Raw genomic sequence first — 23,217 nt, 5'->3', positions numbered from 1 at the left:
CCCTGTGATGGACTTGCGACCCGTCCAGGGTGTACCCCGCCCCTCGCACAGTGATTGCTGGACATGGGCACCAGCGACCCCCGTGACCCAAAATGGAATAAGCGGGTAAAGAAAATGGATGGATGGATAAATTAGTCACTACATATCCTCTTGAATACATTTTGCAAAGTCATTTCAATCAATATGTGCCAACTTTACCAGAAAAAATAAATAAAAACACAGTTGCATTCTGTAATGTGATGACATAATAACATTGTAAAAGTGATTTAAACTTGTGACAAATGTTGTTTTGTGGGGTTGGAGGATGTAGAGGGAGGATAGGCTTGATTGCGTCAGCACCAGATAGTGAAAGAACAGCTGTTGACAGCAGTAAATTCAATGAATGAGGAAAGCAAAAGTCTCAAAAACATGAAGTAAAGCACAAGAACACAACAATGATGTTTTCCTACCAGCTGGTTCAAACGTAAAGACAAAGGAAGTGAACAGAATTACTGGGTAAATAACGTGGCAGGTGCTATATTTCAGTCACACAGACAACACTATGCTTTACTGCTTGTTGTTCTTGTCTACACCTCAAAGTACAAGTGGGTCAAACACTTGGAGCAGATTCTGAGTATCATCTTATTGTGATATCAACGATATGGCAACACATTGTATTTATGTTCTTCAGTGTGCACACCAACATTTTACAAGTGACTGTGGATCATTTACACGCTGACACGTAGATGACCCACTCAGAACAAACAAGAATCAAATACATCCACTCAACTATATGACCAAAGTAAACATTAGATGTTTCAGAACCAAAACCAGAACTGTTGTCTGTCCTGTCTGAGTCAGGCACTGGTTGACCAGTATAGAATAGCAAAGTGTTTCATTAAGATTGGATTTTAATATTAGAAATTCCCAAAATAAATTGTTGATCCTTTTTATTATTTGTTTTGTTGTTTATTTATTTATTTTTATTTTTTTACTTTTTCATTACAAATAATGATGTCCTGTAGGGCGGCATAGTGGAAGTGTTGGTAAAGCTGTTGCTTTTCAGCGAGAAGGTTGCCAGATCGAATCCTGACAGAGGATCTTTCTGTTCTCTCCGTGCATGTATGGGTTTTCTCCGGGTACTCCGGTTTCCTTCCACAGACCAAAAACATGCATGTTAGGCTGATTGGTAACTCTAAACTAAACTCTGGCAGAAGGTTGCAGAGTATTACGTGTAGAACCACTAGACTGAGGAACAGCTTCTACCCTGAAGATGTTAGACTCATAAATCTATAATCAGGATATTCATTGAAAGAAAAAAAAAAATCACTCTAATTACACTTTAATTGGTGATATGTGATTTATCCATGCTGCTAATCTCATGCTGCTGATTATCTCATGCGGCTGTATTCATTCATATCCATTTGCTCATCACAGACATGTTCGGACTGCTGTTGTTACACCATATTGTTTTACATTATTAGTGTTTAGCGTATATCTTAGATCAGGGCTATTCAACAAAACAGCTCGGGGGCCGGACATCCAGCGATTAAAATCATTATATAAATAAACCAAAGTTTAAAATTATCTGTTACCTTTTAAATGTGTTTATTTTATTTCATTGAATTATAAATGCAATAACCAGAACCCCAAACCCAGAACCTCCCCCCACCAAAAAAAAAAAAAAAGAAGTGGGCCAGATTGAAGCACCCGTAGGCCGAAAATGGCCCGTGTGCCGCCAGTTGAATAGCCCTGTCTTAGATCTTTTAGTGTACCGTTTGGCGTTCGTTTAGCATATATCGTAGCTTAAATCCTTGTTTACTGTTTCTTTTTATACTTTATATTTTGCTATTGTTGGGTGTAACTGGGACCCTGACTACCGTACATAATTTTGTTCCACCTCATGTACCACATGTGATGCGAATGACAATAAAACTGACTTGAACTAAATTGTCTCTAGGTGTGAGTGAGAGAGTGAATGGTTATTTGTCTCATTGGTCTCTATGTGTCCCTGTGATGGACTCTTGACCTGTCCAGGGTGTCCACCGCCTTTACCACAGGGATGGCTGGACATGGGCACCAGTGACCCCTGCGACCCGAAAAGGAAGAAGCGGGTAAAAATAATGGATGGATGGATGGTTGGAATGTGCTGTAGCACTGCCCCAGTAAATCTCTTCTCTCCAAAGAGGACCTTCAACTATCGACATCTGAGCTCTGAAAAGCCAGGAGAGTGATTGTGAATGTCTTTGGAAGTCTTGCTACACAATAGACGATCTACTGCAGGGTGAATGGGTGAGTCCTGCAAATGTAGATACCATTGAAGGTGAAAGTGTAGCTCTTTGCAACTTCCTAAAGTGGAACTGTTCATTAGAGACTGCCGCATGCTTAGCACACAAAGACAGCTCCTCTGACATGCCACCATTTCAATATGCAAATGTATGTAAATGAATCCTGCTTGTGTGATTATCCTTTCTGCATGATCAAAACCATGTTAAAATGTAAACAATATCATGAACTGTGATTCAGAAACACTCCTAAAGAAGCAGGGGGGCAAAGAACTTGTTTGGCACAATGTCCTCTGGCAAAATACCAGAAATAATGCTGTGAAATGTGAAAACACAATACAAATCATATTGTTTTTTTCCTGGAAGGTTTCCAGAAGAATAATAAGACCAAGGTGATAAAGTGCATACATATTTTCACAAAGTTTGTTATAGTTTCCCTGCGAGCAGCTTGTTGAAGTTCTTGATGAAGCTGTGGTTGATTAATTAATCAATTTATTTACTTTTTACAAAACTTGTCTTTATCCCACAAGTTGTCATATATCACCTAATTTCAAAAGAAGCTGGATAGCCCTGGTCTGTAGCATCATAGTTTTCAAAATGTGTTGTGTTTAGGCTGCTGACAGAAAAATGCAAATGCAATATTTAAAGATCCATCAGGTCTTCTGGATGATTTCTTTGTGTTGAAATATTTTGTCTTTCATCCAAAAGACTTCATCAGTCCGAAGAGCCACATCAATCTCAGTCCTATAAACAGCACCTTCACAGAGAGGGTCAACTAGCACCATCAAACTGGTTGACCCACTATGTGAAGGTGCTGTTTATAGGACTGAGTTGTTGTGGCTCCTCGGACTGGTGAAGTATTTTGGACGAAGGACAAAATGTTTCAGCACAAAGAAACCGTCCAGAGGACCTGACTTACCGTATTTTCTGGCCTACAGGTCGCAGGTTTATTGCATAATTTGTATAGCCTGCGAGCTATACACTAAAGCAACTTAAATGTTTTTTTCCTCATATTTATAAACCAATTTTTACTGAGATTTGACCGTTTTCATTCATTCTGACACTGAAAATATTGAACACTACCATTTTCAGCTGCTAGATGGCACTCGAGTATTATGGCATGCCGTTGTTTCATGTAATAGGTAAAAGTGGCTATTAATGACACAATCGGCTTGCCAGACTGCCACCTTCGTCCAGCTGCAGGATCATGCCTGGAGCAACCTTCAAATCAGCTTCATTTCATTGTGCTGCTCCGGCGAAAAGTAGACATTTGGCAGCCAATCAATTTTTGGCACAACACCAACCCACATTTCTGGGTTGTCAGACGAGATGCGTAACAAACGCGATGTGTCAGCGGTGACGCATACTAGATGCGACTTATATGACGAAGTAACATATTTGGGGGTTTTTTCAGTACTTTATTGGATATATTTTGACTGATGCGACTTATACGGCGGTGCAACGTGTACGGTGGAAAATACGGTAATTTTGTTGCATTTTTTACCTGGATTATTGAACATGAATTTTTAAATATTTACAAATGTTTTCGTTTTGAAATTCAGTTTTAAAATACACAATTTGGGAGCTATTTCCAAAAATGCTGTTTCTGTGTGGCCAGCTGAAACAAACTAAAAGCAACTTTCATTTAGAATAATGATTATAAAAAAAAAGCTGATATCTTAATAAAAACTGATATCTGTGTTTTGAGTTTAAGGTGTTATTTAGAATTCAAAGAAAACCACAGGAAAATAAACTACAGACCTTTTACATCATAATTTATAAGATGTATCTGAAACACACAACACTGGGATAGAAATAGTAGAACATGCCCCAAGTGCTCCATTATCCTCAAGTATTTGTCTAGTTTGGGCAGTTCATCTTCTGATTGACTCTAGAAATAGTGTGTGTGAGTGTGTGTGTGTGTGTGTGGGTGGGGGTGTGGGGGGGGGGGGTGAGAGAGAGAGATTATTTATTCAAGTTTTCTCCAATTGACTCCTTGGGTGGGAGCACATACTGTGTGTGTGAATATGACTCTGGGTGTGACCTATTTTCCAGTCATTTGCCTGGTTTTAAAGGTTTTGTCAGGCGGCAGAGAAGTATTATAAAGTGGTTTAATAGCTACTGCTGCTGAGATTACAGTTCTTTTCCAACCATTGGGTGTCTCTCTTTCTCTTTCTGTCTGTGTTTTTTTTCTCAGTTGAAATCTGTCTACCCTCTCATGCTCTATTGGCTCTCTTTATCACTTCATCAAGCCACATCAGTATTCTACTGTTGACTCTACCTCTCAATCTGTTTCAGACTTCTTTTTTTTTTTTTTTTGCTTTATCTTTGAACATGAACATTATTTAAAATACAGACCATGATCCTAATGTGACCGTTTCAAAAGATGTGAATTTAGAATACAGCAAACATCTGCAAATCACTGAATGTCATTTTCTATTTTAAATGGTTGAACCTTGAATGGAGAATATGCTTTGGTAAATAATCCAATAATTAGAATAGTCTGGCATTTATTCTATCTAAATATCACTCACATGATGAAAGGAGGGTAATGCAAATGCAGTTGTGTGTCTGTTTATTTGCATGTGTTCCTTTGTCTGTTAGCAAAATAGTTTATGAATCACTGGACAGATGTTAATGAAACCCTCTGAAAGTAATAAATGTAAGTTAAGTAAAGATGGTCACTCTGGCTAATCAACCTAAAAAAACAACAATTTTAACTCTGTCCATTTTACACATATTGACATAAAATTTAGTGGAGTCGTGGCTGAGAGTTATCTCCAACATGCATTTGTAGCAGCAAGACATCTTTGTTTGAAACTTTGGCAGAAAAAAAAATGTTAGTCATTAGTTTTGGTGTGTTAGCAAAATATCTCATAAACCGCAGGAAGGGTTTACTGAGTGTACTTTACTGAGTGCCAGCAGATTGTTCAAGATCATGCAAGACATTTAAATAATGTACACAAAAGACCAAAGGTTTTTGTTATTTGGTTTGACCCACATTTTGTTGGGGGCATAGAATCCGAACAGGCAATATTCAGGACTTCTATTGCAGATATGGCTTAAAGGGGCTGTGTCCTGAAGGTCATTGGTGCCTGTCACAGTGGCAGCCTAAGGACCTGCTGGTGGACACCAGTGGTGTTGGAGGCCATCAAGCTGAAAAAGGAGGCATTGGGGTTGTAGTCTTTCTGGATCTTTGAGTCTTCTGGGTATTTGCCTCAGTTGGAGGAGTTCAAGTATCTGGGTGTCTTGTTCACAAGTGATGGTAGGATAGAGTAAGAGAGGGACTGATGGATTGGGGTCTAATGAGGGTGTTGCCTTGGTCAGTCTTGGTGAAGAAAGAGTTGATTTTAAAGACAAAGCTCTCAATTTACTGGTTTGTTTATGTTATAGCCCTCATCCATGGTCATGAGGTATGGATTATGACAGAAAGAACAAGATCCCGAATACAAGCAGCCAAAATGAGCTTCCTTCGTACGGCAGCTCAGCCTTAGGCAATAGCTTCACCATGGGGGGTGTGGTGCTCTGAGTAGAACTGCTGTTCCTCTGCATTGAAAGGAATATATTTTCTGGCCTAGAAATGCCCCAGGGTCTCTGAGGTGGAGTAGAGCTGGAGCAAGTCGCTGAGAAGAGGATGTTTGGGCCTCTGTCCTGGACCTACCTGTTGCCTCAGTGACTTGACTGCGGATAAGAAGAAGATGGAGATGAATATGTAGTCTAAAACTCTGGCATTATAGGTGGTGGGCAATATATCCTTTAAAGAATGCATGAAGATTAATTCTTGATTCACTGCCAGAAAATAAACGCTTCAGTTTGCTGAGGTTAATACAGATTTACAATTTTTTTTTGCATTTATCTGCAACAACATAAAACTTAAGAAACAACAGCAGCTGACAATAGACTAATTGTATTTAAATTGATAAATGTTAACCTTTGCTTTGAGCAAATGTTGTGCAGTTTGTAGCCATGTTTAACTTGCACATATGTATTGACTTTTATATAAGAAGGATATGCTGAGATGTTAATATGTATTGGTAAATATTCCCTGATGCATGTTCAATAATCCAGGAAGAAAAATCTAACAAAGTCAAGACAGGTCATCTGGACAGATTAAAAAAAAAAAGAAAATCCTTCCAGAGGACCTGACTTAACTTTGCTAGATATTGGTAAATATAGTATCTAATAACACCAGTATATTATCTTCAATATAAAAGTCCTATGTTTATAAAACTTTAGCATTGATTAGTCATTTTCAACATGACTTTTTATTAAAATGTACCATAAATAAATCTGATAAGTGCAGGATGTGGATCAGGTTGGAAATTCTGTCACATGGAGGAACATAAATAAAGATAGCACAACAACAACAACTTAGTTGTAAAGTCTTTGGTTTACATAGTGCCTAAATGTTTGAAGCAGAGTGTTTAAAAAGCAGTGCAAGGATGCAGAGTCAATTTTACCCCTGTAAATGAATTCTAAGGACATATTTCAGACAACACTTTTTAAAAAAGTAGGTTACAAAGTCAGAACGCTCGACTTTTCTTGCCTAGTGTTGGCATAAATAGGGCCTTCCAGAAAATCATTTTAGTTGAATCCTATGGGATAATTATGTCCTCCGCTGCTCATTTCTCACGCGTGACACCTTTTACTTATAAATGAATAAACAACACGTCCATTTGGGGCTCTAATTATTAGTTTCCGCACATTGTCAGTTGTTGCAAATATGCCGTGCTGCCCTGTGGAAATTTTAAATAGGTTTTGGAAAAGCCGTCAGCTAGATGGAGGTGAAAAATGCGTCCAGACAAGAGCTAAATTAACTAATCTTATTTTGCCAGTGTGCATGTTCCTGCATGCGCGTGCCGTGTCTGTGTGCATTTGCCGCTGTGTGTTTCAGCTCTTGCTTGGGTGTATCCACTATGTGTTGTAATTGAACCATCACTTGGTGGATGTTGCTGGGGCACACAACAGATTTCTAGCTAGCTAAACAGGCACTATAATTGAAATTAAAAGGTAGCCACATTCATCATGCTGAGCGTAGGCTTAATTGAAATGTATATCTGTTTGTGTGTGTGAAAATGTGTGTGTATCTGGGAGAAAGAACAGGGAAGGATTGGAGAAGCATTAGAGAACTAAAGTCTAATAGTGAAAGATGGAGGGAGGCAAGGTTTGCGTCAGTATGTGTAGGAAGGTGTGTGTTTCTATTTCAAAACGAGACTGGAAGTGTAATTAGACTGGGAAGCTCAGACTTTCTATTTGTAGCTGTCCTGGTGACAAATAACACATGAGACCGTTAGCATACACTAGGGGTTGAACGAGTATATAATTTTTAAACTCGACATTAACATAATAAAACCCGAGTAGAACTCGAGTATTTGATGACGTCATAGATTTCAAGATACAAAAATAAATAAAACCGCAAAAAAAGGTAATTATTTACACACAAAAAAAAAAAGACCAACAAAACATTGGGAGCGTATATTATGCTCCTACCATTTATCATACCGCAAATAAGTCAAAGGAAAAACTAAACTATTAGTTTTTATTATTAAACTGCAAAGGTGAAAAAACATGCAGCAGGTCAAAAACTAAACTTAAACCGAAACTGGTTCTTGTTCGGTGGATTGGACGGTGTTACACCATACTGACCTGCAACAGTGCAACACCGCCTCCTACGGTCATACGGTGGTCACATAATATGACGTCACTACGGATACTCGATGTTAAATTTTTAACCTCGAAAGATGTCCTAGCAATCGATGTGTAGATTACTCGAGTACTCTGTTAATGCCCTAACATACTGTATATAAACATCTTACCTCCACTTTATCGGCCTCCTCTATGCTCTTTTTAACTTTTTATTAACATTTAACACAATATATTATTGATTTCAAATATTTCTGTTACTGCTTTTGCGTTTTCATTTATTTTGATGTGCAGAATGCTTTAAAAATAGAACAGGTGCTTTTCTTGAAAATATGGTGGCAATAGTATCATATGGGTCAATAAACTTACATTGTTCATATTAATCAAACAACAAAAAACGCGTGGCCATGCAATAAAATGTTATCTTTCATAAAAAAATGTGCAAATCTTTGACAGATTGATAAATATATGCTGCTGTTTCCAAGTTTACCCTTGAATAAAAACTTTTTAGGAAATTTTAGCTAACGGTTAGCACACTATTATATAGGAATGCTTTCAAGGCTAGGAGAAGTCGGGGTGCAGAGGGTGCAACTGTAGTTTTAGTGCTGCATTCATTTAAGTTTCAACAACATTTAGGTTTTACTGAGTTTAATAAAATGAATACATATGGGCTGTGCTGGCTATGACTTTCAGTGCCACTGTCTTGTAATCCTGAGACCGCAGGTTTGAGCCCAGGATGTCAGGAAGTGCATCAGGCATAAAACAATTGCCAAATCTTTCATACGAGACCACTTGTACCAACCCCCTTAACAAGGGGACAGTCGAAATAAATACATGTAATCAACACTGGTGATACATATATTTATGCAAACATTACAACAACCTAAATAACAGGGTGTTGAATATTTAAAGTTGGCAGAGCAGCATTATGTTATGATTGCAAGTTTATAGAAATAGTCTGTTCAAAATATGCCTCAGTGACTGCTGGGCATAGACATCAGTGGGTCCTGCAATCCAGATAGGAAGAAACGTGTGAAATAAATGAATGGACGGATGTTTAAAGTCATAACAAGTCCCACATAATAACACCCACCCCCAGTTGAAACACATTCCTACAGCTATGAATGTTCCTTTTAAATTGATAATTGATTTCGCACAAACAAATGTAGGTTTAACTCACCTAACTCATGGAATAAACTTGCGTTTTGAATCATGACTCAAACATGTAACATATTTTTTGGTCGATGTCCATCATGTTAAATTGCAAAAGATGACTGCCTTTCCTTAGCATGAAAAATGATAATTAGTCTGCATGTGAACTTTTTCCAAGTACCACAACACAGACGCAAGGGATTGATTTGATCCCCTCAGACTATCTTCATGAACTTCATGTCACATTATACATTTGCAGAGTTCAAAAACAGTGTGAATATTTATTTCAGATGATATTTAATCTGTATTGTTTTAAGTGATTCTAATTTAAAAGTTCCTCCAAATCCGCCTCCCTCCAGCTCCATTCAGCAGCTCACACACTTCACTCCAATCTCTTCTGCTCAACTGACTAAACTTTTGTCTGGTATTAAAACTACCACCTGCACTTTGGATCCCATTCCCTCTCCTCTCATCAAAATTTGTATTCGTGCTCCGGGAGCACGCTCTGAGGGAGGAAATCAGGAAGAAGGAACACTGCGCATTTCTTCGAAATTTAACAAGATAAGCACCTTAAACAATTATTTGTTTACTCGGCATTATAGTAAAGGTGTGTCTCAGTTAAACTTTTACTTAATAAATCCACTTCAATGGTCAAATTAGCTGCATTTCACCAGGGCGGCGCAGGAAAATGAAGCTGATTTTGCTCCAGGCGAGCTGGATGAACGTGGCAATTTCGGCAAGCCAATTGTGTCATTAATAGCCACTTTTATCTATTACACGACACAACGGCATATCACACTTCATATCATACATCATACACATCACATCATACTACTCGAGTACCATCTAGTGGCTGAAAATGGTAGTGTTCAAAATTTCCAGTCAGAATGAATGAAAACGGAAGTATCTCAGCCAAAATTTGGTTTCTAAATATGAGAAAAAATCCATAAATATGTTGATTCGGCATATAAGTTGCAGGACATGCAAATTATGCAAAAAAAATAAAAAAAATAAACGACTTTTAGGCCGAGAAATATGGTATGTTTGGATTGCTTTCTGGGAATTAAATTGAAATGTTTCCCGTAAGTCAGAAAAAATTTTACTAAAATACAAACACACACCCACCCAAACATACTCCCCCCCCACCCCACCCCACCCCCACACACACACACACACACACAGACATGTAGGCCAATTGTATGATCACCCTCCTTTTGTGGTGGCAGATGATAATGATAATTTGTATAAGAAGCATGTTTTGAGTTTGAGTATGGGATACTAGAGGATGCTAATATGGGTTTGCTTCAGGTTAACATTTTGATATTATTTATATAAGGAGGAATGAACGAAGGAAGGAATACTAAATTTAGAAAAATGAGTTATGGAAGAATTTTAGAAATTATGAGATGAAATCTCTATCAGACAGCACCTATGTCCAGTGTGTCAGGCTGATTTGAGGTCTCGTTTTATGACTCATATCCATCTGCTGGAACTAACAGATTTAAACTGCAAGATGCTTGTGAGTTCCATAGAGCAAAGTTTGATTTATCATTCTGTGCCACAGTGCAGCAGCGGCTCAGGGCCATCACTGCTCTTTGTTAGGACGTCATTCTACACTCTATTGACCTTGCCTCCACTCTCCATGGCCCCAATGTCTGACAGCTGTCAATTTAGTGCTGTTTTTTATGTTGCTGTTATATAACTACAATTTTATGTCTTCTCAGGTGAAGAGAATACTTTGCAGTGGAGTAACATTGAAGCATCAGCCATGATTATCTCCATTTCATTTATCGGAGCAGGTAATGTGGAAGAGACACTCCCAATTTTTCACATCAAAGTGAATTTATTTGTGATGAGAAGCACTCTCTTGCATGGAGAAGCAGTTATATCAGCAACACCTGCTGTGTCTGTGTCATTGTTCTGAAACTAAGGAAGTAACCTCCTTATGTGTCCAATATGGAGGCTGATAGCAAGGGAAAAAAGAAGGAATATGAACTGAGAATTAGATAAACATGAAATTTTGGTTGTCTTTTTTAAATTAGCTTTGGTCAAGTTCCCTAAACTCAGAAAACAAAACAATAAAAGAAAGAAGAAAAAAAAAAGCCAAATGCCATGCCACTAACATTTGTGCATTTTTTGCAAGCACAGGTTCAAATCTTGTACTTCCATTTGATTCACTAAACTTTTCAGAAGTCAGACTTGCACCTCTTGAAAGATTCTGAGAATTTGTAAGTATGAAGAATTCTGAGTTACACACTTTAAAAAAGGCATCTAGAAATCTGGAAAGAAAATGACACTCCACTAACATAGAATATTTTTATTTAGCTCAGAGCGATAGCCTGCTAATTTATAAGAAAGGTATCCATAAAGCTAGAACTATATATTATTAATATTTAATAGATGATAATAAAAGGGAGTGGCGGCACAGAGGTTAGAGAAGATGGGCCTGTGATCGGAATATTGCCGGCTTAACTCCTGGTACCGACAACATCAAAATGTGGGTGGGATAGGTGAATCACCCACACCTGCCTCCACCCTCATTTGCCCCACTCTGGGCCCTTGAGCAAGGCCCTTAACACCCACCATCTGCTCCTCTGGGCACCCTAGATAGCAGCTCTCTGTTCCACACAGACAGCTTTGGTAGCTCGGTGATCTGTGGCTGTGTCTGGAAGGGTATCCAGTGTAAAAGTTAGGGATGCACCGATCCACATTTTGTAACTTCCGATCCGATCCCAATACCTAAATCTGGATATCAGCCGATACCAATCCCATTCCGATATCATCATCATTATTGATTTGATGTGAGGCTGTAATAATCTCCTCTATAGGCAAGTACAAATTGTACAAATATAGGCATGTCCAAAAAGGCAACTTGAGGTAAGTTTTATTAATGTTGGATAAGTTTCAAAGTTAGAATTAAATCCTGCTAACACAAAACATGTTTTTTTTATTATTCCTAGCTTTAAAGTGGATATTAAAGTGATTAGATGGCTTTAAACATCTGCTAAATTTATGGCATAAACCTACACAAACATATCCTGATGCATGCTCAATAATCCAGGTAGAAAAATCTAAAAAAGTTAAATCTGGTCCTCTGGACATTCCAAAAAAAAAACAAACAAAGCAAAACAACAAAAAATGTAGAAACGTTTCGTCTCTCATCCGAGAGACTTCCTCAGTCTGAGGAGCTGTATTCAGCTCAGTCTCTTAAATAGCACCTTCTCAGAGTGGATCAACCAGTTTTGCTGCTGACAACCAAAACCAGCTGATCACATGCTCAAGAAGGACCATCAACCTAACAATGGATCATTAGCACACTGATGGCTGTTTACCATTCACAGAGGGCTGAGTGATACTAGCAATCACAGCATTGTAAGAGGGGGACAATTGAACACGTAGGCCTCCACCCCGTTTAATGATGGACGGTTTCTTTTCACAAAGATGGCCTCCTTTACTCCTCTCTCAAACCGTCGTTCCTCTCTGTCCAGGATGTGAACATCTTCATCCTTGAAAGAGTGACCGCTGGTCTGGAGATGAGTGTAGACCGCAGAGTCCTGGCCTGATGATGTTCATCTTCTGTGCTGGGCCATCCTTTTGGCCAGTGGCTGTTTAGTTTCCTCGATGTAAGACTGATCACAGCCCTCCTGACACTGAACAGCATACACAACATTACTCTGTTTGTGCCGGGGGACTGGATCTTTGGGATGAACCAGTCTTTGCCATAATGTATTTTGGGATTTAAAAGCCACTGGGACGTTATGTTTAGAAAATAAACGTCTCAGTTTCTCTGATACCCCCTCAACATATGGAATGACCACTGGTCTGGGTCTGGGTTCCTCCTTTTCACCTGATGGCTGACTGGAGTCCTGTTTGGGTTTCTTCTCTGCTTTTAGGAAGGCCCAGTTAGGATATCCACATTGCTCTAGAGCCTGTCTTGTGTGGGATTTCTCCTTCTGCCTGGCTCCTGAGCTAGTGGGGACGCTGTCTGCTCTGTGGTACAGAGTCCTGATGACTCCTAACTTGTGCTCCAAAGGGTGATGGGAGTCAAACTGCAAATACTGGTCTGTGTGGGTGGGTTTGCGGTACACCTCAGTTTGCAAATGTCCTCCATCCGAAGCTGAGACCTCACAGTCCAAGAAATCCAACCTGCCTTTTTTTTTGTCATTGGGCAGGAATCATCTAAATAACATGAAATGAGTCACACATCATTGGCTTTTTCCTCCTAACATACTTGCTGTGTAAACAGGAACACTTTTTTTGTTGTTGTTGTTGTTGGAGGTAATAAAGCTGAACTGGGGTTATTTGAACAAAACTTGTGTGTATATTTAATAGGTGATGTCATTAATCAGCAAAATCTGAAACTGAAACTGCATCCCACAGATAGCAAATATTCTTTAAGTGTACATCTGGCTTTATGCTCCACCTTTGTGAAGTGCTCAGAACAAAGGATGAGTCTCCTGTTTTATGTTTTTTTTAATTATTTTTTTTAGCTTGGAACACATGAGAGCACACTGACATGGTGGGCAAAAAAGAGAAAGATGTGATAGGGAACACAGATAAATGGCAGTCTCTCTGAGGGTTCAAGAGCACCACTTCAAGGTGGCTTCAGCAAGGGACTCAGGAAAAGAAGTAGAAAGAAGAGCTGATATCTCTTACAAAGATGACATTTGGACATGCATTTTTTTAGATGTCTTTGATTCAATTCAAAGGATCTGAATTGGAGCCAGTATGAAAAACCAAAGCATCACAGGTCTCTGACGAATCTGAGCTTAACATTTTCAAAATGCATGACACAAAAATACATTTGTCAACCTATTTACTGAGTAGATAAGACTGACTGATGAATAGGGTCTAATCTATTTTACTGTATCACTTGAAGCTGAAGTTTATTTTGTAACTTTCTTTTATTCTTAAGCCTTGGTTAATGTTTTAAAGCCACTTCAGGCAGTACCACAGTAGACTGCAACTGCTGGAGACTAGTTGGTGAACAGTATTCACAAGAAGACATTACAACATTTGCATTTGAATTCATTTTATTTATATTGTGCTAAAAGTTACCACAGGACACTTTACAAAAAACATTTGCATACATTTAAAATCCCATTTAATAAAATGTATTTATCTAAGGAAGCCAGCAGATTGTGTCAAATCTTATTTTCTTCACAAGCCTCAATGAGCAACATGTTGGTGACAGTGGAAAATAATGACTCCCTTTAAACAAGAAACAAACACCAGCAGAACCAGAAACAGGTTCAGGATGTGCAGCCATCTGCCTTCACTGGTTAGGGTTTGGGAGGACCAGAAAGAGACACAAACACAGGAAGATGGGCCCAAGTGTAGCTGCTATCTGCCTTACTCCTGGGGACTCTACTGTGTAAATGATTATGGGTACAACTTCCTGTCAGACACAGGAAGTAGCAGTAAATACTGGTTAACTATGGTAGCGGAGCACAGACCACAGTTTATTTGAAAGTAATTTACATTCAGTTTAGCAGATAAAACACTGTTTTTGTTTTGTTTACATTTATTTAACAACATAAAGTTTACTAAAATAGTCTTGCTGAGTTCAGGTACCTGTTGTGTTCATGGCTGCACAAACAACCAGACCAAACTAAATCAGTGGCTACAACAGCAGTTTTTTGAACACAGACCCAAAACAAAAACAGTGTTCCTGTGGAAAAATGGTATAGTTTTCATCACCTACCTACAGATGAGGAATTAAGAAGAATGTGTCTGAAAAATCTGAACTTGAAGAGACCACCCAAAACATTGTATGTGTGCTCGTTTCACTTTGTTGACAAATAGCCGACGTAGGAAAATCTGGCCTGAAAAGTCTGGCTTTTCTCTTTGTCTGCTTTAAGGTAAATACGATTGTGTCCCAACTCTTTTAACAAAACGCCACTGACCTTATTACTGTGTAGATACTGGGGCGGCTGTGGCTGAGTGGTTAGAGCAGTCGTCCTCCAATCCAAGAGTTGGGGGTTCAAATCCACCAGCAGTCACATGCCGAAGTGTCTCTGGGCAAGACACTGAATCCCTCGTTGCCTCTGATGTGTGTCCCATCGGTGTATGAATGTGATAAAACTCTGATTAGTCTCTTTAGAATGATTTGTTCAATTAGCTTTGTAGAGATCTAGTAGAGTGCTGTATGAATGGGTAAATGAGGACACAGATTGTAGTGTAAAGCAATTTGAGTATCTCGATAAGATAGAAAGGCGCTATATAAGTACAGTCCATTTACCATACTGATACACCTCAGAGCTTTTCAGGTTGTTCATCACTTCCCCATTGGAAGAACCGAGCCAATGAAGTAACTACATATACTAGAATATGTAATCTGCAGCCACTTCTTCAGGTCGTCCTTCATCCCTCATCTGCAGCAGGCAGCAGTATGATTATATTGTCCTGTTTGAGCTCTGACAGGTGGTGTTCCTACATGTTTAAATTAAATCCACAGAGCTTGAAGAAGCTGCATTAAATTGTATTGTACATACATAAACAAATCCCGGTTTTGGTCCGCACCGGAAGTCATGCCTATAATTCACGCAAGGCATGAATGTGTCGATTAGATGTATACTTTATTGTCCCCGAGGGGAAATTTGTCTTGGACATCGTGCGCTAACAAAGCTTCTTCCACAATTAAATACACTACAACCAATAAAAATCATGTGAACCCCATAATAAAATACAAAAATATAAAACACATTAATAAAATCATACAATTAAAAAAAACACATAATTCAATAAAAACACATATTGCACATTCCCGCATACATTCCAGCAAGTAAACGACACAACAATGAGACCAGAGCATCAGTGCATAACACAAAACTATATGCCTCCTTTGTTTAACAATCTGATTGATGTAAGGACAAATAAATTTTTAAGACTGGGGTAGTGGTCCCCCTATTCAAAATGGGGGACCATAGAGTGTGTTCCAACTACAGGGGGATCACACTCTTAAGCCTCCCTGGTAAGGTCTATTGGCGGGTTCTGGAGAGGAGGGTCCATCGGATAGTTGAACCTCAGATTCAGGAGTAGCAGTGCAGTTTTAATCCTGGTCGTGGAACACTGGACCTTGCTCTACACTCTCAGCAGGGTCCTGGAGGGTGTGTGGGAGTTTGTCCAAACAGTCTACATGTGCTTTGTGGACTTGGAGAAGGTTTTCAACCGCGTCCCTCGGGGAACCCTGTGGGGGGTACTCTGGGAGTATGGGGTAGCAGGCCCTTTGATATGGGCTGTTAGGTCCCTGTATGACCGGTGTCAGAGCTTGGTTTGCATTGCCGGCAATAAATCGGGCTTGTTCCTGGTGAAAGTTGGACTCCACCAAGGCTGCCTTTTGTCACCGATTCTGTTCATAACTTTTATGGACAGAATTTCTAGGTGCAGCCAAGGTGTTGAGGGGATCCGTTTTGGTGGCCTGAGGATCGCACCTCTGTTTTTTGCAGATGATGTGTTCCTATTGGCGTCATCAGGTCATGATCTACAGCTTTCGCTGGAGCGGTTCGCAGCCGAGTGTGATGCTGCCGGGATGAAGATCAGTTCCTCCAAATTTGAGGCCATGGTCTTGAGCTGGAAAAGGGTAGAGTGCCCTCTCCGAGTCAGGGAGGAGGTCCTGCTCCAAGTGGAGGAGTTCAAGTATCTTGGGGTCTTGTTCACGAATGAGGGAAAAATGGAGCGAGAGATCGATAGGCAGATAGGTGTGGCGTCTGCCGGGCGCTGTACAGGTCTGTCATGGTGAAGAGAGAGCTGAGTCAAAAGGCGAAGCTCTCAATTTACCGATCGATATACGTTTTTACCCTCATCTATGGTCATGAGCTTTGGGTTGTGACCGAAAGAACGAGATCTCGGATACAAGCGGCCAAAATGAGTTTTCTCTGCAGGGTGTCTTGGCTCTCCCTTAGAGATAGGGTGAGAAGCTCGGTCATCCAGGAGGGACTCAGAGTAGAGCCGCTGCTTTTCCACGTTGAGAGGAGTTGGTTCAGGTGGCTCGGGCATCTGGTTAGGATGCCTCCTGGACATCTCCCTGGTGAGGTGCTCCGGACACGTCCCACGGGAGGAGACCCAGAGGAAGACCCGGGACATGCTAGAGGGTATGTGTTTCTCGGCTGGCCTATGAACGCCTCGGGATTCTTCCGGAGGAGCTGGTCCAAGTGGCTGGGGAGAGGGAAGTCTGGGCCTCCCTACTTAAGCTGCTACCCCCGTGACCCAACCCTGGATAAGCGGAAGAAAATGGATGGATGGATGGATGGATGGATATTACCTGACATTGAGGAGCCCCCATACAATACAATTCTGACATGTGTCAAGTCAGTCCCCACATTTATAGACTGTTTTCTCCACCCTGTGATACTTCATGTTTTAAATTTCTATCCTATGAACCGGGCACACATTAGCTGTCATCTTTTTCAACTGAGTACGTGACACATTTCTCTCTTCATTAGACACATTTTAGCACACACACACATAACCTCACAATGACTGTGAGACTGATTATCCTTTTGATAACTTATTAACTTATCAAGTCTTAGACTGCTTATACGGTCGCTCTGACCTATTAAGTTGTTCTTTAACTCATCATTGATTATTTTATAATCCCCACACATACTCAAATGATGTGAACTATAATTTAACTTTATAGTTAATCTTAATTAACTGAACAAGAACCTTTGAGTTGTTTGGTGTTCTCATTAAAGGCCTTATAAGGTACCATTTTCTTACTGACAGCAGAAAGTGTCATGGTTGATTTTAAAAGTTAGCACTTACTAAAAATATATATATATATATTTTTTTTCATTTAGCCTTTATTTATCCAGGTTTATCAGCTTATGGCCTAGTTTGCACACCTGACAGATATTCTAGTCATCTTTATATGATCTATGTTCCATAATTCATAATTAAATATCCATCCATCCATCCATTATCTTTTACCTGCTTCTTCCATTTTGGGTCAGGGGAGTCGCCGGTGCCCATGTCCAGCAATCACTGTGCGAGGGGCGGGGGACACTCTGGAAGGGTCGCAGGTCCATCGCAGGGACACATAGAGACAAACAAGACAAACAACCATTCATACTTTCACTCACACCATGGGACAATTTAGAGTTACCAATCAGCCTAACATGCGTGTTTTTGGTCTGTGGGAGGAAACCGGAGTACCCGGAGAAAACCCACGCATGCACGGAGATAACATGCAAGCTCCACCCAGAAGGGCCCCCGGACCAGGATTTGAACCAGGGACCTGCTCGTTGAGAGGTAGCAGCTCTACCAGTTGTGCAACCATGCTGCCCCACAATTTATCATCAAAGGTTATTTTATTCCTAACAAAAGGTGGTTAATTTGAAACAATTGTCAAACTGTAGCTGCTAATTCTATGCTGTATGGATATGAGGTGGGCTTGTGAGGGTCTCAGTATGTTTGTTTAACTTACAAAAAATAAAATTAAAATAAAAAATTCCAGTGACTCTCCATCAAAGCAAGCACCAGTGGCAATTTTAGCCTCTTTATGACACCTCTAAATTTTAACTCAACTCCCCTGAAATTTAAAGAAACCATCACTAAAATTTAGTAAGGAAACTCAGTTCTCTAACCTTAAATTCACCAAAATATTGAATAAATTTTAAACAAATATGGAATAAATGATGACACTCTAAAACAGGCCAGTAAAATCTATGATTTATTTTTGCACGAGTCGGATCCTCAACGCCACCTGTCAATCAATCCAGTAGCTTACACTCATCAGCAACTGATCAATCAGTGATCACAATTTGTCTCTAAGTGAACGTCCCTTACTTGCAGGAGCTCCACCCCTTTTTCCTCCTACAATATTGTCAGGGTTTTGCATTATGAACGCTTTGCGGTCAGCAGGATTTCATGAAAAATTATCTGAAAAAATGGTTAAACATTATCAGTGGGAAACATGCAGTTCAGACATGCATTAGAGTGGAATACAGTTTTTTCCATTCCCAAAACTTAAACAGAGTCTGGAAAAATGTAAAAAAAAAAGATAAAAGCTGGTGGCTGACTTCATGAGCAGCTGAATAGAACAGTGATAAACAGAAAGCACTACATGTTCGTCTGTACGAAGGTAGATGCAGGTAAATCCACCATTTTCATGTCATAATTACATTGCGTGCTTCAGACCCGGCTCCAGAAGAATTTAGCTGGAGGGAGCTGAGGAATATATATATTTTTTGTGTGTGGGGGGATAAATGGTCATTTTATTTTATATAAATACATAAATAAATGTTTACGTAACCTTGCAACTGAAATAAACACATGTTGTTTATGAATACAAAACAAATAACAATCAGTGGCATGCAGTCACCAGAAAATGCTGAGAAATCGTGCTCAAGTTTGCATATCATTTTTTTTTTTTTGCGTAAATCTTACAAAGTAGTGCTGCATTAATTATTGTGTTTGAAACACATTAACACCAGAAACATGAAGGTAACTGTACATGAACTCCTGAAGAGAGTAGACAATGTATTTACACAGCGTTGTAATCTGTCTTGGGCGGGGGGGGGGGGGGGAATACTTGAATGGGCGGGTCCGGCCTGGCTGGCGGGCCCTCTGGCGGCGTGTCCGGCATGCTTAATGGTTCAATTAAAGGTTAATGCTTACAGCTAGTTGTACTTTATTCTCTGTGTTTTATATGTAGCTATATGATGAAACTTTTGTTTGTGTAAGTTTAGTTTTTGTTTGCTATGATCCTTGAAATGTCCTGTTTATGACAGAGCTCCTTGTTTATGATCATACCACCCTGGACACACCTGATCTTGGAAGCAAAGCAGGGTTGGGTCTAGTTAATACATGGGTGGGAAACTGCCTCAGAATACTAGCTGCTGTAACCCTTTGCACTTCTCACAAACCACACCATCAGTGCGTTGTTCAAGCCAACAACCATTGTCAGTAATGGGAGCTTAGTAGCTACCCCTAAAGGTTAGATCCTAGAATCACCCCTGGCAAGCGCACCTATTTATGTGCACAACAAAAGGACAGGCAATTAAAATGTACTAATTAAAGTTACAGCTGCATTTAATTAGATTGGGAGTTATAAACCAATTATTCTATCTAAATCTATTGAAAATGATCAAAGCCTAGTTCTGACATTGCACAATTAGAGCATGTTTGCACATTTTGTCTTGATTTAGCTATTTTATTTTTGTGTCACCAACAGGAAAAGTTTGTTTTAAAAATGAATCATCTTCTTGTAGAACATCCTGATCAAAATGTCACCATGAATGAGTGACAGAAAATATTACTCAAGGGTTTCAAAGGAAGTAAAATAATTACGTTTCAGATTTTTCATTTTATAAAGTTTAACAGCAACATCTCTCCATGTGGACAGTTTCTAAAAGTGTCTGTTAATTAGATTTTAAACATAATTTTATACATAAGAATAATCTAATACCATCATTTTTTTTCGTGCTTGCCCTCGGTGAAGGCAGATGCTTCTCCCTCCTGCTTCGTTCCTGCCTTGTTCTTTGTCCTGTCAACGTTTTTCAGATGCTCTTTCTACATATCTTCTGAATTGTAAACTATGGACCTGGTCAGCTGGTCTCTCAACGCAATTGATCAAATTTTCTCAACAAGAAGACAGAGTGAAGGAGAGCCCTCTTGCCTCGATGGAACATTAGCAGCTGGACACACAATGGATCCTTGAAGAAGTGGAAGATTGTGTGTCTCTCTATATTGTCGGTCAAGGATGCTGAAGATGTGAACAAAATTGGATTATGATAACAGGATTTCTTCTTTTTGGGAGTTGGTGGTTACCTGGCTTATTGACAAATTTGGAAAATTTCATCAGCTGTTCTGGCCATTGTTAAGCTGCCTGACATGGAACGAATGTGCCGTGCAGTCAACAATCAGACGCTGTGCAAGCAAATCTCACTGGCAGGAAAGAATAGATCTTAGAGAAGTTGGAAGAGCAACTCAGCGTATGTAATCACAATTTGGCTTTTTGGCGTCACCATAAGTTGTACTAGCGAGAAGGCAGACAGAAACTAACAGAGCTTGTCCTGACCCAAAACAAATGCTGATATTTGAATCTGGCTTCCCCCGCACTGGCCTTGGATTGGAAGGCTGACTATCTCAATTTCTCCTGGATGTTATGGAAACAAGATGCTCTGCCGCCCCGACCCCCCAACCTGCTCCCAAGGACATGGACCTGTGTATAAGCTCAACCGAGCTGGCTGATAAACACTACCTCTTATCAGGACTATGGCTAGTGGGGGCGCTCTGGACAGTGCTCATGGATTACTTACCCTGAAATTCACGCCAACGCTGGCTTCCCTCATTCCCCGCCGAGATTTGATTTTTTTACTTCCTCTTCCTCATGTTCCCCTTTTTCTAATCTAATGAAAAAGCAACGCCTCTCAGAGGCTGCTACCTCAGCCACCACATCTACCAAAGGCTGTGTCTGTTTGTTTGTTTGTGGTTCTTTGGATGGGCTTTACTGAAATGTAATTTCACTGTGCTCTATGCAACAACAATAAATCTGATTATGATTCAGATAATACATATTTTGTAAAAGCTTTTTCACCAAGCTTGGATGCACCATGAAAGAAAAACATACAGAAAAAAAGTAGTCCCAGGTTTGCTGCTGTGCTATGATTTGATCAAATCTGATTTAAAATACTGGATGTGCCTGGGTAAGACCCATCAGAGGCAGAGAAACTGATCAGGGACAGTGTTTGCAATCAGACAGCCTGAATAAAAATCTCAGAAACAAGTTGAGAGGGACAGACATAGAGCATCCAACTTTTTGGCACAGCACCTTTTTGGAGGGGGAGTCATTTGTAATCTGTTTTTTAATCCCTACATTTGCATGCAGGTGATTATAGTTGCAGTGCCTCTAGTGGAGTGTTTGCAGCTGCTTGTCATAAATAATTTTGAAGTTTTTAGCATACAATATGGATTGCTGTGAAGAAATATGGATTATAAACTCCTTGGTACTTACTTTTGTCGTTTTGTTCATCAAGTTGAATCCTTCTTATCATTCACGAGTTTTATATGAAACAATAAAGAGTTGTTTTTGTGGCCATTGATTGTGTGAGTGGAGATTATTTGAAGGTTCTGACATTTTAAGGAAAGATTTCCTGCCTGTGTGACCTATGAAATTCATTACAATACTTCAAATGTTCATTCACTATGAACTGCATTACCCTACCAGCACCAGTTTTGCATGCCTAAAAGGTACATGCTCTATACTTGAGATAATTAGAGTTAAAGTCCAGGGGATGGAATTCAGTCTGAGGTCATAGTTTTCAACTGGAAAAAGTGGACTAATCTCTTTGGTTTGAGATGATTCTCTGCCTCAAACAAATAAGTTCAAGTATCTGGGTGTTAGGTTCCTGAGTGAAGGGAACAGATAGCAGAAGCTAGATTAATGAGTTGGGGACTGGTCGACAGTAATGAGAGCATCCCTGCTGTTTGTCATGACGAAGAAGGAGCTGAGATGAAGGGCAAAGCTCATGATTTACAAGTCAGTTTATGTTCCAAGCATTGCCGATGAGATGTTCATTGTGACTGAAAGAATGAGATCATGGATACAAGCTGCTGAATGACCTTTCTCTGTAGGGTGGCCAGGCTCAGCTTTAAAAATAAGGAGAGGAGTTCCTGGAGTTCCAGGAGCTTCTGTTTCTCTACATCAAAATGAATCAGCTGAGGTGGTTCAGGCATCTAATTAGTTTTTTCTGGGTGCTTTCCTGAGAGGAGACTCCAGGGCAAACGTGTGTAATGTGAAAACTAGTGAACAGTTGGATGACTTGTGACTGGGTTACAGTTTGTGTTTTCGGAGTAATTACTTCACAAAATTAAAGAACTACAACAGGTCGCTGGTTCAAACCCTGGTCCAGGTGCCTTTCTGGGTGGAGTTTGCATGTTCTCTCCGTGCATGCGTGGGTTTTCTCCAGGTACTCCAGTTTCCTCCCACAGACCAAAAACATGCATGTTAGGCTGATTGGTAACTCTAAATTGTCCCTAGGTGTGAGTGAGAGAGTGAATGGTTGTTTGTCTCGTTTGTCTCTATGTGGCCCTGTGATGGACTTGCGACCCGTCCAGGGTGTACCCCGCCCCTCGCACAGTGATTGCTGGACATGGGCACCAGCGACCCCCGTGACCCAAAATGGAATAAACGGGTAAAGATAATGGATGGATG

The sequence above is a fragment of the Nematolebias whitei genome, chromosome 1, assembly GCF_014905685.2.
Source record: "Nematolebias whitei isolate Nwh7 chromosome 1, NemWhi1, whole genome shotgun sequence".
Classification (NCBI taxonomy): Eukaryota; Metazoa; Chordata; class Actinopteri; order Cyprinodontiformes; family Rivulidae; genus Nematolebias; species Nematolebias whitei.
Note: the sequence above shows the minus strand (reverse complement) of the source record.